General features: G+C 37.8%; 2 long non-coding RNA genes across 10 annotated transcripts in view; one reads left to right on the plus strand and one right to left on the minus strand.

The window, feature by feature from the left end:
* The window catches only part of LOC107033881 (uncharacterized), a 37,023-nt gene that overhangs the window by 21,194 nt on the left and 1,472 nt on the right, over window positions 1–14,357 (minus strand). Inside the window, exon 1 of one of the 3 annotated variants that reach the window (XR_012075447.1) lies at window positions 1,957–2,240. The exons of 1 other annotated variant lie outside the window; for it this stretch is intronic. This is a non-coding gene — a long non-coding RNA (uncharacterized lncRNA). Of the gene's footprint in view, window positions 1–1,956; window positions 2,241–14,357 lie in introns of those variants that run through there. One more of the 3 variants, XR_012075446.1, reaches the window with a different exon arrangement.
* On the plus strand, window positions 2,337–11,533 carry LOC140698044 (uncharacterized). 7 transcript variants are annotated; one of them, XR_012075442.1, is made up of 5 exons: window positions 2,337–2,470; window positions 4,707–4,800; window positions 6,132–6,260; window positions 6,489–6,608; window positions 7,891–9,746. It is a non-coding gene; the product is annotated as an uncharacterized lncRNA (long non-coding RNA). The 7 variants fall into 7 exon arrangements; XR_012075440.1 differs by lacking the exon at window positions 7,891–9,746 and adding an exon at window positions 11,352–11,533 and having other exon boundaries at window positions 2,338–2,470; XR_012075443.1 differs by lacking the exon at window positions 7,891–9,746 and having other exon boundaries at window positions 4,707–4,808; window positions 6,489–7,418.

Consider the following 14,357-nt stretch of genomic DNA (forward strand, 5'->3'; position numbering starts at 1 on the left):
GGGATCTCCCTTTCTTGCCATCTTCAGATTGATTTCATTATTATTATTATTCCTATTCCATTTAATGCTCTATTAGTTGGGCAGTTAAACTTCCAAAAAATATTTTAATGCTTATCTTAGAGATTAACATCAGCAACAAAGTCTAATATTATTTGTTGCATTTGTATACTTGTTATACATTTTGTATTTGTTACATATCTTCTTAAAAATACAAGTACATTAAAACACTCTAAATTCATATACTGCCCTTTAAAACCCACCTACCTGCTATCGTTTCATACATTTTAATTCTATATATTATCCATAGATATTTACAATTGTCTTACAGGGTCAATATTCTTTTATATTTATCTGTACATTTATTCTTTTCAGTGTTTTTCACTCCTTCCTGCTTGTCCAGGTTTTCATACAGAAAACATCTTTTTTTCTACATGAAGAATACATTTCAGTTTTCATTTGTTTGAAAATGTCTTTATTTTGCTTCAGTGCACTCTAAAGTGATCCCTGGTGAGTCTTTCCCTTGTATAAAGCCATTTCCTTGAGTACAAATAGAAACTATGTCTTGCTTCTAACCAACAGAATATGGAAAAGTTGACAGGATGCCACTTTTTTGGTTAGAGTCTGTTATATGGCAAAAGGTGAAGAATTTTGCAAAGGTAATTAAAGTCCCTAATCAATTGACTTTAAGTTCATTAAAAGGAAGGTTGTTCTGGCTGGCCCTGACCTAATCACATAAGCCACTTAAAAAAGAGTCCAGAGGTCAGAGACTTGAAGCAGCAGACTCTCTGTAGCTAACTATGAAGAAGCAAGCTGTCATGGTGTCTCCAGTTGGTAGAAAATTAATTCTGCCAAAACCCTGAGGGAAATTAGAAGGCGATCCTTCCCTAGATGAGCCTTCAAATGAGAATACAGGCTGGGAAAAACTTGATTTCAGCCCTGTGGGGACCTTGATCTGAGCATCCAGTTAAGCTGTGCATAGACTTCTGACATACAGCAATTGAAAATGGTATTGTTTGAAGCCATTAAGTTTGTGGTAATTTGTTACACAGCAATAGAAAATCATTCACTCTCCTTTCTTGAAGGGTATTTTGCTCGATGTAGAATTCTAGATTGGCAGTATTTGTTTTTCAGAAGGCTACAGATCATTTCAGTGTGCTCTGGATGTCATTATTTCTATTACTAAGTCAGCTTCTGGTTGAATTGTTGCCCTTTTGGAGGTAATCTCACTTTTATTTGTTGTTTTTAATATTTTCTTTTTCATTTTCATCAATTTACTATTATGTGGTTAGATTAAAATTTTTTTTTTACCCTGCATGGGATTCATAAGGCTTTTGAATTCTTCTTATGTGAATTTAAATTTGTCTAAAGAAACTAGAACTACTAGCAATGAGAAATCACTTTGGTATAATATCAGGGATTGAGATATTATAAAACTAGGCTCTCTTAATCTCCATACTCTTATGGTTTAGCCTTTTATGAAACCAAAGTACTGGAGTATTTTCCAGGACCACTCCCCCATCCTTTGGTTGGCCCTGTTATTTAGCTTTTGTCCTCCATCCAAATGACGGTATCAAAAACTCTGCTCAACTTATTTTTCTCTTCCACAGTTGGCAGATTCCCTTATAACAAAAGTAACTAAATTGCCAGGTTCATCTATGGTTCCATTTTTATGGGTTGTTTTTTCTTTTCTTTTCTTTTCTTTTAAGAGTAGAGTCTCTGTTTCTTATAATCCTCTAGCTTTACCAAAAGCAAACCCCCTGGCCTTCCAAGCCAACTGTTCTGGGGGCTCATCCTGCAAGATCTGTTCTGCAAATCCCCTAGGCTAGGGATCCCCATGTGGGGCTCAGACTCCTAGCTCCTTGGGGAAAACCTCTGCAATTGTGATTATCTTTCCATTCGTGAGCTGCCTACCCAGGGGTGTGGGTCTGGAGACTATCACTTCTCTGCCCCTCTTACCTGTCTCGATGTAGAAGATCCTTTCTGCTAGTCTTCAGGTCATTCTCATCAGTAGTTGCTCTGTAAATAGTTGTAATTTTGAATTTTTCTGATTTTCTCAAAGTCTAAAACATTTGATTATGACTTTAGGTTAAATTTTCTTCCTGGTAAGCTTTAGGGAGAATCAATGAGCTGTTAAGAAGAGTCTTTTTAGGAGTCTCCATGTTAATTTATGTTAATAATATTATCATAAATATGATAATCCTATTCTCTGAACCTCAAATTTGGACACATTATCTGATAACTCAGAATGTATGTATGGGATTGTTCTGGAAAATCCAGGAACTGTGGTCACAGTAACCATTAGTGTCATGACACTCTAAATCAGTATCATGGTTACACACTAGATGTGCTATTACTTCCCCCACACATTTCCATTTATGACAGCCTTCACTGCTGAGGGTGATCTGGCCTTACAACCAATTAGTTGGAGATGACCCTCAACCACAAGAAAACTCTTTGCCATCTGGGTTAGGTATAGTTTGTGTGACCTCTTCATCAGTTGGCACCATGTAGAAATGATTAAGCCAGTTGGCCTGTGGGACAAAAAATGTATTTGAAATATGACAAGGACTTGTAAAGATTACTCAAACTTACTCTCTGCTACTCTTTTTTTAAATTCACATAGAAGAATAGTAGACATCCAGAAGACACTTAAGCTGAATCGCTAGTGAATCTGCACGTCGGCAGTTTTCATCTCTTCTTACATTTGACCATGGTCCTCATCCTCAGAGGATATTTATCTTCTAAGAGGGAAAAAGTAAACTAGTAACTGTCATGCTAAGTATAATGTGAAAAAAATTCTGTGAGAATGGTTAGGGTGTTCAGAAAAGGGAGTAGGTCCTCCCTAGCTGTGATGACCAGGAAAGGCCATATTGCTGGGGGTTTTGTTGTTGTTGTTTGTTTAATGTAGGTTCAGTTATTCTAACCTTTGATTCCCTCTTTTGAATTAATCAAAAATTTCAGTATTCTATCTTAATTCCTGCATCTTTAGCTGTACCTCTTTGGTTTTTTTACGTGATAGTCTATTAATTACATTATCCATTCTGTAATTATTACAGTCTATTTAGAGATAATATTGCAATACTTTACATGTAAAGTTAAGAACATTAAAATAATATAACCCCATATGTCCCCTCCCTTGTTCTTTCTGCTACTGTTGTCAAATACATATATAATACATATATATAAAACATATAGTATGTTAAAAAACAATAGAACAAGGTTACTTATTTATTTGTTTGTTTGTTTGTTTGTTTATTTTATGGGTCTATGACTGACTTTATTATAAGATTAGATGATAAGAGAATATTAAGGCTTTTCAGGCCAGAAAGAAATGCTTACTGTGGAGTAAAAGAAACTTTTACCTTCACAAAGAATACATAAATCAGAAAAAACAGGAATACCATGATTCTTTAAAGTTATTTTTCTTTAAGCAGTTACATTTTTAATTAATGAAAGAAAGAATAGTCTTTGATAGTCTAATAGTGATTAATTCTTTCAGCTTTTTTTCATCTGAAAATGTCTTTATTTTACCCTGATTTTTCAGGAATATGTTCATTGGATATAGAATAGACACAGATATATAGAAAAAGATACCTGTACTGGTAGATTTTTTTCTTTCAGGACTATATAAATCCGTTGTTTTCTGGCCTTTTTTAGAAGTTAGCCATTATCTACATTATATTCCCCTTTGTATTGTACTTTATTACTGCTTTTCCCCTCAGACTTTATCTTTGGTGCTTATTATAGTCAGTTTGATGCTAATGTTTCAATATGTGGTTTTCTTTGTATTTATCTCACTTTGTTAACTGGCATTTGCTAAGTTTCTTATAATTATGAACTTTTTTTTTTTTTTTTTAGCAAATTTGGGAAGGTTGGGGTCATTATTTCCTCAAATATTTTTTCTGTACCACTCCCTCCCCCTAGGGGCCTCCCTCCCATGACTACAAAGATATATAGATCTCTTGATATTATCCCACAGGTCACTGAGACTCTTTCCATTCTTATTTCAATCATTTTTCTCTTCTCTGTTATTCAGGTTGAATAATTTCTATTGATTTGTCTTCAAGTTCAATAACTTTCTTCTGAAATCTTCAATCCGTTGTTAAGCCTGTCCATTGAATTTTTCACTTCAGATATTGAACTTTTCAGTCCTAGAATTTCCACTTGAATAATGTGGGTTCATTTCAGCTGTCCTGGATTGATTATATGCTCATTTCCAGAGATACTTTCCTTGACCAACACTATAGAATGTATTAACTAAAAATTAAAAATGTTCTCTAACCATCTAGAGGTGAAAAAGGCATGAGAAACAAGCACCTCTGCTGTGAATGTCTAAGGGCAAGCAATCCTAAAAATTGTGTGGCTAAAGACAAATTACACATTTTGATTACACACTAATGAAAGTTGATCATTGTATTCCAGAATAAAAAAGAAAAAGGAAGAGGAAAGGGGAAGAAAAAAAAATTAACAGAACCCAGAAATTAGAACAGATTCTAAAATACAGGAGGATACTTAAAGAGAAATTTACCTTGTTTCAAATTCTTATTAATTTGACCTTGGTCTATCAGAGATCCATGTCAGAGAAAACACTAACAGTTTTTAAATAACTGCCATGTGCCAGGCACTGTGCTAAACAGCTCATGTATCTAATTTTCTTTTATTCACACAAATACAGAGAAATCTTTCTTATTATCTCCACCTTACAGGTGAGGAACAGAGATTCAGTGATATAAGTTAACAACAGAAGTTGCTGAGCACAACAGTGAACCAAGTCATGTGGGCAGACACTTCCTGGACCAGGTTAAGTTGTGAGTTTGATTTTTTAAATGCAGAAACAGAAGCAAGAAAGGTTGGGTATTTTTCTCCTGTGAGTCATCAGGAAATTGCCATGTTGTTGCCTGTCTAAACTATTGATCTGCACAAACCATATCCAGTGGGGTAAAGTAGCCCTGGGTTAAACTTGTAAAGACCTGTAATGGATGTCTGATAATGCCAAGGATGATGATGACTAACGGTTGGCAGGACTGAAGGTCTTGACAATGCGGGACTGTAATTAAAAGTACCTTTGATTCTCTCTAGACAGATAAGCAGCTTTGCTACATTGAACAAATTCTGGGCCAGAGATTTCAAAGTTCCAAAGTTTGCACCTCTTTCTACTGGAAATCCTACTCTGGATCTAAATTAAACCTTCTTCTTGCCCCTCACACATTCCAGTTTGTCTTGTTCTTCTTGACTCACTGATCCAACTCTGAAGAAACCACTGAGAAAATCCTTTCCAAACTCTATCCTTTACCATGAATTTGAACAACCATCTCCAATTTTATTTCTCTGCATCACCCAATTGCTTTTACACGCTAGTCAAATAATTACTAACTCTCTGGGGCTCATTTTTGTCCTCTGTAAAATGGAAGAATTGGTTTAATCATGACTTTCAGATTTTGCTCCTCTAGGTTCCAGGCATTCAAAGAATTACCTCACATGATAGGGTGTAGGAGGTATGACAAACAGGAGAAGCACCGCCAACCAGAAGTTCCCTTCAATAGAAGCAGCTCTGCTTTCTGCTCTAATTTTTTTTGAATTTCTTACTAAGATTTCATTTGAAGGAATCTGATACTAAAACAAATTTGAAAACCACTGGATTAGATTCTTTCTAGCTCTAAACAGTCTAAGATAGTATCTCATGATTCTGAAATCTTAACAGCAGAGGGAAGAGCTGTTTTATCTACTTACATTTTGCATGTTTTGAGAGGCTTAGAAACAGATATGTTTCTAAGAAACTCAGTGACTAGATAAGTGGGTGATTTACATATAAGACTTGGCTGAGTGCACAAGTGGGAACTGATCCTGGCAGAGGGGGATACCAGGGAATCCCCTAATGGATTCTTTTCTCGTAGAAGCATTCACAGTCACTTCTCAGGAACTAAAGACTCACGTAGCTATTTTCCCCAGCACCGCTGACCCTGCTGATCTGATGGCAGCAGAACCATGTTGGTGAATTTAGGCAAATGAAGAGAGTGTGACCTTAGCTCTCTCCTCCTCCTCCTCCACCCTCTCCCACCCCCTGGCAGCTCCTCCCATTCTGGCTGCAGATGTGATAGAGCAGAACTGAAGTTTATTTCAGTATCTTGTAGGTCAGACACTTCAAAGCTGCCACAGTTCCTGGAAATCTACCCCAACCTCCACAGGATCACCAGTCAAGATGCAGACTGTGCCCCCCTCTCAGCTTCTGGTGCTGTGGACAGCAGTTCAGTTTTTACATAGTGAGTGCATAGCTCACAAGACTCTTTGCAGGACTGGCTGCCTCAAAACCTAGGGAGGATGCCTGCTTGCTACTATGAACTCTACAGTGTATGTGAAGCATGGTACAGGGTGGGGGCAGGGTTTCATCATAAATTCAACTCTATTTTGACCTAAGAAGAAAGAATTTATAAGGTCCAAATTGTTAATACTGGAATCACTAATGTGAATAATTGTAATGCTTTCTGGAGACCATTCCTTAGGATGGAAAAGGAAGAGCACTGTATCAACCTGAGCTCCGCCATCCATCTACCTCCAGCCTCACCCCTCATATTCCGTCCCCAGCTCTGCCTGCAGAGTCATCATCTCATGTAAGTCTGATCATGCCATCTTTTGCCTTAATGCCTTAGAAGAATTTCCACTGACTTCTGAATAAAGTACAAGTTCTCTGACAGAACATATAAAGACCAGCCTCATCGTGCTCTATTCTCCACCCTGCAACTTCAGTTCCTGCCATTCTGCTATCACGCCAGCTGGGGGTCAGAACCTGAAGTCTTAGCCTGACTGGGCAGAATACTGAGAATGTCTCCATTTTTCTTTTTTAAACAGTCCGTATTTCTCAGTCCATTTCCTCAAGTCTCCCTGCAGCAAAATTAATGAACGACTTTCTTAAAAAATAATAAGGGAGTGAATATTTATTGCCAGGAACTAGTATGTTCTGGGCTAACTCTTAGTCATTACAGCAATCCTAAGAGGCAGGTGGTATTTCTAACTTCATCTGATAAATGAGGAAACCATGGCCCACTGCGTAATATAATTATTTAAGTTCACAGGTGGCAAAGCCTGGTTTCAAACCCTAGCAATCAGGCTCCACAAGCCAGCCTCTCAACCACGCTCCCTTATAGACTCTTACCAAAATGCAGATTCACAGGCCCCTTCATAGCCTAAGGGTATACATTTTAAAGAAGATCCTGAGCTGATTCACACTCTTGTTTGAAAACCATTATTGTAAATTTTGTTCAAAAAGAAAATAGGAGGTGAGTGCCCTCTAGTGTATACACATGAGTCCTACACATTTGTAGGCGTTGAATCGGACCTTTTTTATCTGTTCGTTACAAAAGAGCCACATTTCAAGATGTACAATTTAAGAACTATATTGGAATAAATTATTTCAAGGTCAATGACTTAACTAATTAACCCTATCTTTAATTTACTTTGTCACAAAAAGAATTGCATAAATATTGCCAGGTAACTGTCTCTCATAAGATCTCAGCAGCTCCTGGAAATTCAATTTAGTTATTGGCAGTCTATCCCAGCATGTCTGATTACTAGGAACAGAGGCTCACAGCCTTGGTGCAAAGTAACTGATAAATCTGAAACACCAAATCCACTTTGTAAAAGTGGCAGAATTTACCATCCTGTCTATAGTGGCTTCATTATATCATTAATTGTCTTCAGCATGTTCTGCTCAATTTATTCTCTCAGAAGGGGATTAAACTTAGAGTCTTCTGGTTTTCTCTTATTCTTTTTAAATTAGGATTGGAAGGGAGGAGAATCCATTAACTCTTCAGTGTGATGTATATAAATCTTTGTATTATTCTGATAGGCTATTGTTTATTTCCCAACAGGACACAATCCATGTTGTTCTTTTAGGTTAGACTTAACTGTCTGGAACAAAAGACCTCAAAATGTAGTGACTAAAACAAATTGAAGTTGATTCTGTCTGATATAACTATCCAGAGATAGTAGCTCTGATATCTACACTCAACACACAGATTCCATTCTGAGTTCAAAATAGCTGCTCCACTTCCTGGCTCACATCTGTATCCCAGCCAGTGAGAAAAGGCCAGGGAAGAACACATCCATTCCTTTTAAGGACAAACCTAGAAGTGGCCCAGAGGAATAGCTGTGCTCACATCCCACTGGCCAGAGTCTGGCCATAAGCTTCAGGAGAGGACGTGAATGGAGTCTTTAGTGAGGCAGCTGTATGCCCCACCAAAACCTGGAGAACTATCAACAAAGGAAGAAGGGGAGAATGGACTTTCAGTGGAAAACTAGCTGTCTCTGCCACAAACCACTTTCTATATTCGGACATTTTAAATGTGATTCTCTCAGCAGCCAGTTATTCACTGAAAGTAAGCAAGGAAACAAATATCAAGTATTTCAAGAATACCGGTTAATGAAATGATAGAATTTTTACCAAGATGCTGCTAATTCAGCTGAGAACCTATTTTCTTTGCTTTATGGTCCTTCATGGTATGGATTTATAAATTATGGACCTAGACAATCAGTTCAAAAGTAAACACACGCAGTTCTTGCATTTCATGGACTTTGATATACACAAATTTCAGTTAATTACCATGTTTAGTTAAACACCACCAGTTCCCCCAAACGATTCAAATTTCAGTTACTACATTAGATAGACAGATAGATATGTAGATAGATAGATAGATAGATAGACAGACAGACAGACAGACAGATGGGGTAGAGATATTTAAGTGCAAACTTTATGCTAGCTCTTCAGTCCACAGATCACCACATAAATAACAGGTGCATATAATGTTCACTGACCAATCACAATACCCTTTTAAAAGTCTGTTGATGATAGGTTACTGCACGTCTGTTATTCAGTTTATGCAGAGAGCAAAGTAGGTAGCTATGTGGCTTCCTTGTCTACCTGTGATAAATAAACCCCATGACATTTTACAAAAATGGATAACTGAAAGAGGTAACTGGGCAACAGAGATGCAACTACAGCAAAGAAACAAAAAGTAATAATACTATACGTAAAATTCTAATTGAATATAAATGGAACTAGGAAAGAAACAGCTGACCATGGAAACGTCATCACTGCCACCATTTGAGACACTTAATCAGCCAGAGGAATTGTATTAGTCAGGGTTCTCCAGACAAACAGAACCAACAGGATATGTGTGCATATACATAGGGAGAAACATTTTAAGGAATCGACTCACATGATTACAGAGGCTGGCAAATCCAAAATCTGCAGAGTGGACCAGCAGGCTGAAGATCCAGGGGAAAGCTAATGCCGTGGTTCAAGATTTAATCAAGTATCTGGACACTATAGCCCAACCGAGTAGATACATAAAGTGAAGCACAGGTACTTAGTGAAGGTGAACTTACTGACATAATGAAGAAAGTGGTTATGATAAGCCAAATAAAGATGTCCCAGAAGAAGTGATGCTGGTAAAAACAAAAACCAAAAACCAAAAACCAACAACCAAAAAGCTTCACATTCAAGGAACTCGAACTATTTCACAACATTGAAAGCACAAAGGATAAAATATTAGATTACAAATTTATAAAGGAGCATGACAATTCACCAAGGCATAGAAAAGATACTTACTCCATATTGTAAGCAATGCAATGAGAAAAAGGCAAGCACTGTTGAAACTATTCTTGATAAGTACAAATAAATAAAACACTTTAATTCTGAATGTTCCTAATGCTTTAAATTGCAGTGTACTAAATAAATATCAGTTTTGATATATTTTCACTTATAACTTACAGTAACTAAATCTTTACTGTTTTGACAAAATGTTTTTAAAGATCACAGAACAATCATTTTTTTACACTGATTCTTAAGATTGATTTTTCTGTCTTCTGTTTGTATGGTCATTTTTATGATCCCAAAGTACCATGCAAAATGGGGACTGCCTGCGTGGTATTTCCTTTAAAGAGATTATCTGGCAACTCAAATGGAATCTCTGTTTCTAGGAGGATAGGAGAAGGCTACTAGCTCCTTTGCGGGCTCTGAAGTTCCTAGTAAGGTGTAGGTATTTAGAAAACATTGGTTTCATAGTTTTAGCGGACAGTGCCTCTGGGTCAGGTGAAGAACAGTGGAGTGATGTTAACAGGATTAGAAACAGGGTCTATGCTTGGTCTATGCCTAAACTTCCAGTTTCTGATCCATCATGTGAGGGTAGTAACAGTGTTTCCATCTTTTATGAGGTTGTTTTGAACACAGCACAAAGAAAGTGCTAAATAAGTGTCCATAGGAAGGATGAATGATCCAGGACTCAGTCTGACCAAGAATAATTACCCAACAAAGTTCTCATAACCCTTTGATAACAACTGAGGCTAGGACATTAAGGCTGCCCGGGAGCTGGTTAGGATGACAGTGAGGTCAAATATTTGGAGCAAGAAAGCCAGGTCCCTTGAAGGCACATATATTAGGACCAAAAGTGTTACATCTTTTGCCCCAGTCCTCATTCCCATTCCCCTTGACCTTTGTGCACTCAGAATGGAGGCTGAATGGTTCAATTTGGGAAAAGGAGCGAAGAAAATAAAACTTGGGCTGGCCATGAGGTCTCTTAGTAGCGCACATTCTTGCATTTTTAGGTTGTGTTCCCTCACTCCTTTCAGCAAACCAAACCAAACCAAAACCAAAAACATGCTCAAGTCTTCCAACTCAGACAAAAGATCAATCTTATAACTGCCCACCCTGAGCTACTATTGTTCTACATATTCTTTCAATTTAGCTGCCACCTCTCTGGTTTTCTGAAGCTCTGAATCCAAGGCAGCCAGTGACTTCATAATTTCTAGCAACAAGTACTCAGCACTTATGTTCTCTGATCAGAAATTGCAGCTCTCTGCCCACTGGCTACACTCTTCTCCTTGATGCCCCCTACTCCCCCATGCTTCTGGGACATAGAACCAAAGGTCCTAAGACTTCTTGTTTCTTTTGTCCCTAAATGTGTCTGGTGCCCTGTCTTCTGACTTTGAACTCTTTACCTTTTGTTCTAAAAGTTCTGTGACCTTTTCATCATTCCAGCTGTGGATATGTCACAAATTCCCTCTTCTAGTCCTTACCTCTCTCTGGATCCATACTTAGATTTACACAACCCACCAGCATCTCAAGTTCAATGTGTCTGCAGTAAGAGAAAGTATTATAAATGTGTTTTTCCCTTCCTTTGCATTTATTCCTCCCCATCACTTCTAGAACCAAGTCCTGGTCCTAGCTAAACAGTTAGACATGGGAGAAAAGGCCACTCTAGATAGATACAAAGAACAGAGAACCAACTTCTTGACTCCTAAGCTTAAAAAGGTGTTGATGAGTTTAAGTTAATAGGTTTTAAACGTGTATTTTCCAGGAGAGCATCCTAGTCCACCTGATGAGATGAATTCTCCATGCCACAAGTGGAAGCAGCTTTGCATTTCTTCTGCAAATATCACTGGTTGCAAGTGCCATGAAATTGTCATGGAGGCGGTACCCAGGGGCAATGTTACATGTCTTCTTATTTCTGTCTGATAAGCACTACTCAACAGAGCACAATGCCCACAGTTTCTTGATTGTCTAACAGAAAACACCTGCATATATCCCAAAGCTTTGTCCCTAATATTTTGCCAAATGACCCTCGCCCTTTTCAGTTGACCCACGATATTCTTAAGCCTCCTAGAATGGATGTGGAGAGCACTGTATAGTAAAGGGCTGGGTGGCCAGGAAAACCCTGTACCCAGGCAAATGGACATTTGGAGAGCTTTGGCTAAATTGGTGGAAACAACTCTTAAAAAACTGTCTGGATCAAAGTGATTCCCTCCTGTCCCCTCTATACTTGCTAGTTCTTCTTTCTGCATTTCATATTTTTGGTAATCTTAGATCTACAGGCTCAATACTTGGAATCATCTTAAAAATTTCTCTTTAAAGTAGGCACTTATGATATTGTCTGTTCATCGTATCTCCCTTTTCTAGAAATCACATCCCACAATCACCACTCATTCTCTCCAACACTAATTACAGTGGGAGTTTCCTTGTGTTCTAACATGATCCCATCTCCTACCCTAGCCATTTTTGACTGGTTCCAGGGTGGACATCTGAACAAAGAAGAAATAGAGTATTAGAAAGACATAAGCTGCAAGTGAAAGAAAACCTGACAACAAGTACCTTAATTTATTTCTTCTCCTATAATAAGAACTCTAATGGTAGGCAGCTGAGGGCTGATGCATCTGCTCAAGAATATCATCAGGACCCAGCCATCTTCTATCTTATTGCTCTGCAAACTTTTTTCATGAGACTTTCCAAATCTTGGTCACAAAATGGTTGCTGCAGCTCCAGATATCACATGCATATTACTATAGGGAAGAATAAAGGAAGCACTAAAGGCAGAACATAAAGGACTTAAGGGGCAGGCACCATGGCTTTTTCTCTTTTATAAAACTTTTCTGGAATATTTGAGTGGTATCTATACCTCTATGAAAAGCTAGTTTTAAAATTACTCCAGTTAAAGAAAAAGCAAGTCAGCAACACAAAATTGAATTGGATATTAGGCTACATTTAGCTTTAAAAACCAATTATATGAATGATCTATGTAAATATTTGCCTCTGAAGATTCAAAAGTTTAAAATGCAAATTCTAGGACAAAATAGAGTAAAAAAAACCTCAAAAATTCCACTTCTTTGCTAATCTATTATCACCCCACAACCATTCCCACTAGAAGTTCTGATAAACTGGCAGCAGTGTGCCAAGGTAAACATATCTATTTGGTAATATAGTACTTTGTTAATAATTAGCCTGAGATTCTGTATCTAGCTGAAAGTAACAGAACTAAGTCATTTTATAAAATATTTCTTAAGTTTGGCTCTTAAAACTTGGGAGTTGGTGAAAATAGTACAATTTAGTAAAGGTAGTGGGAATTATGTGTGTGTGCATGGTTAGAAGGCAGTAAAGCTATCAGAGGGATGTCAGAATCCCTTCTAATTAATTTTTTAGAAAAGAGCAGACTAATATACTATCAATAGGCTAAAGGCATTTATGTTCAACAGGTCTTTGGGGCAGTGAGGAGTCAAGTTCATAAGGATTCTGGAAAGCAAGTGGAGTTTGAACAATGATACTTAATATTCCTATACCTTGTCAGTTTGTATAAGGCTAGTCAAAATCTTTTTGGCTGACAGGGTCACCAGACCATAAAGCAAAGCAGGAAACTGGGTCCAAAAAGGAAGGGAAACTCTACTATACACCTTGTTTTACAACTTACCGTAAACTTATGAGTGGTCCCTGCTGGCTTTCTGATGCTTGAAATTGCTTGAGTAGGGGATGCCTTTTACTCCACACTGACAAATAAGGCTTAAATACAAGTATCTTCCTTGGGGACAATTTGAGCCCATTAGGAAGTGTGATTTAAACTCACACTAATCAGGCTGTTAATGTCTTTCTTAAATGTAGCATAATATGGGGAGGATAGGGAAGACACTGGAAACCAGAGGAGGAAATGAGAGAGACCATGTGCACAGAGAGGCTAAGGATGAGGGGATGGAAGCCTGGAAACTAGTACACAGTGGGCTCCAGACCAACCTATCTGACTTGGCAAATGTTCAAAACAGCTTGTGCCTGCTTATCTTTTACGAACCGTATGAGTATTCTCAGAATTGGAGCAAGATAATTAAGGGAGTTCTTAAAGAAAAATGGGCCACAGAAGTTCCTTCTCATTAATGAAGTTCATTTATCACCACCAGGCTCAGTCAAACCTTATCACAGCCTTGTACAAGAGGCAAACAAACCCCCTAGAGTGATTGGTCTTTTTTGCTGTTTTTTCTAATTGAGGTATAATTGGCATATACGTTAGTTTCAAGCATACAACATAATGATTTGGTATATGTATATATTGCAAAATGATAACTACAATATTTAGTTAATACCCATCACCACACAGTTAAACATTTTTTTCTTGTGATGAGATCTTTTAAGATCTATGCTCTTAGCAACTTCCAAATATACAATTCAGTATTGTTAACTATAGTCATCATGTTGTACATGACATCTCCATGACTTATTTATCTTATTATCAAAAGGTTTGTACCTTTTGATCCCTTTTGTCCATTTTGCCCACCCCTACATCTCACTGCCTCACAGCACTTTCTTCTTGATTTTTTTCGAACACCTGGAAGTTTCTCCTGCTCAGACTGCCCTCCATTCATTCATTCTATAAACATTCAGAGCCCGTCACAAGCCAGGCTCTGTGGTGGGTTCTGGGGATAAAAAGACCCTGTTCTCAGGAAGCTCACAGCCTAGCAGGGTGGACAGATATGCTGTCTGTAGGACAAGTGTTAGGTGGGGTGAGCATGGGGGCTGTGAGGTGGAGAAGATGCTAAGTCAGCCCAGG

This window comes from Vicugna pacos, chromosome 1 (assembly GCF_048564905.1).
Source record: "Vicugna pacos chromosome 1, VicPac4, whole genome shotgun sequence".
In the NCBI taxonomy this organism is placed as follows: Eukaryota; Metazoa; Chordata; class Mammalia; order Artiodactyla; family Camelidae; genus Vicugna; species Vicugna pacos.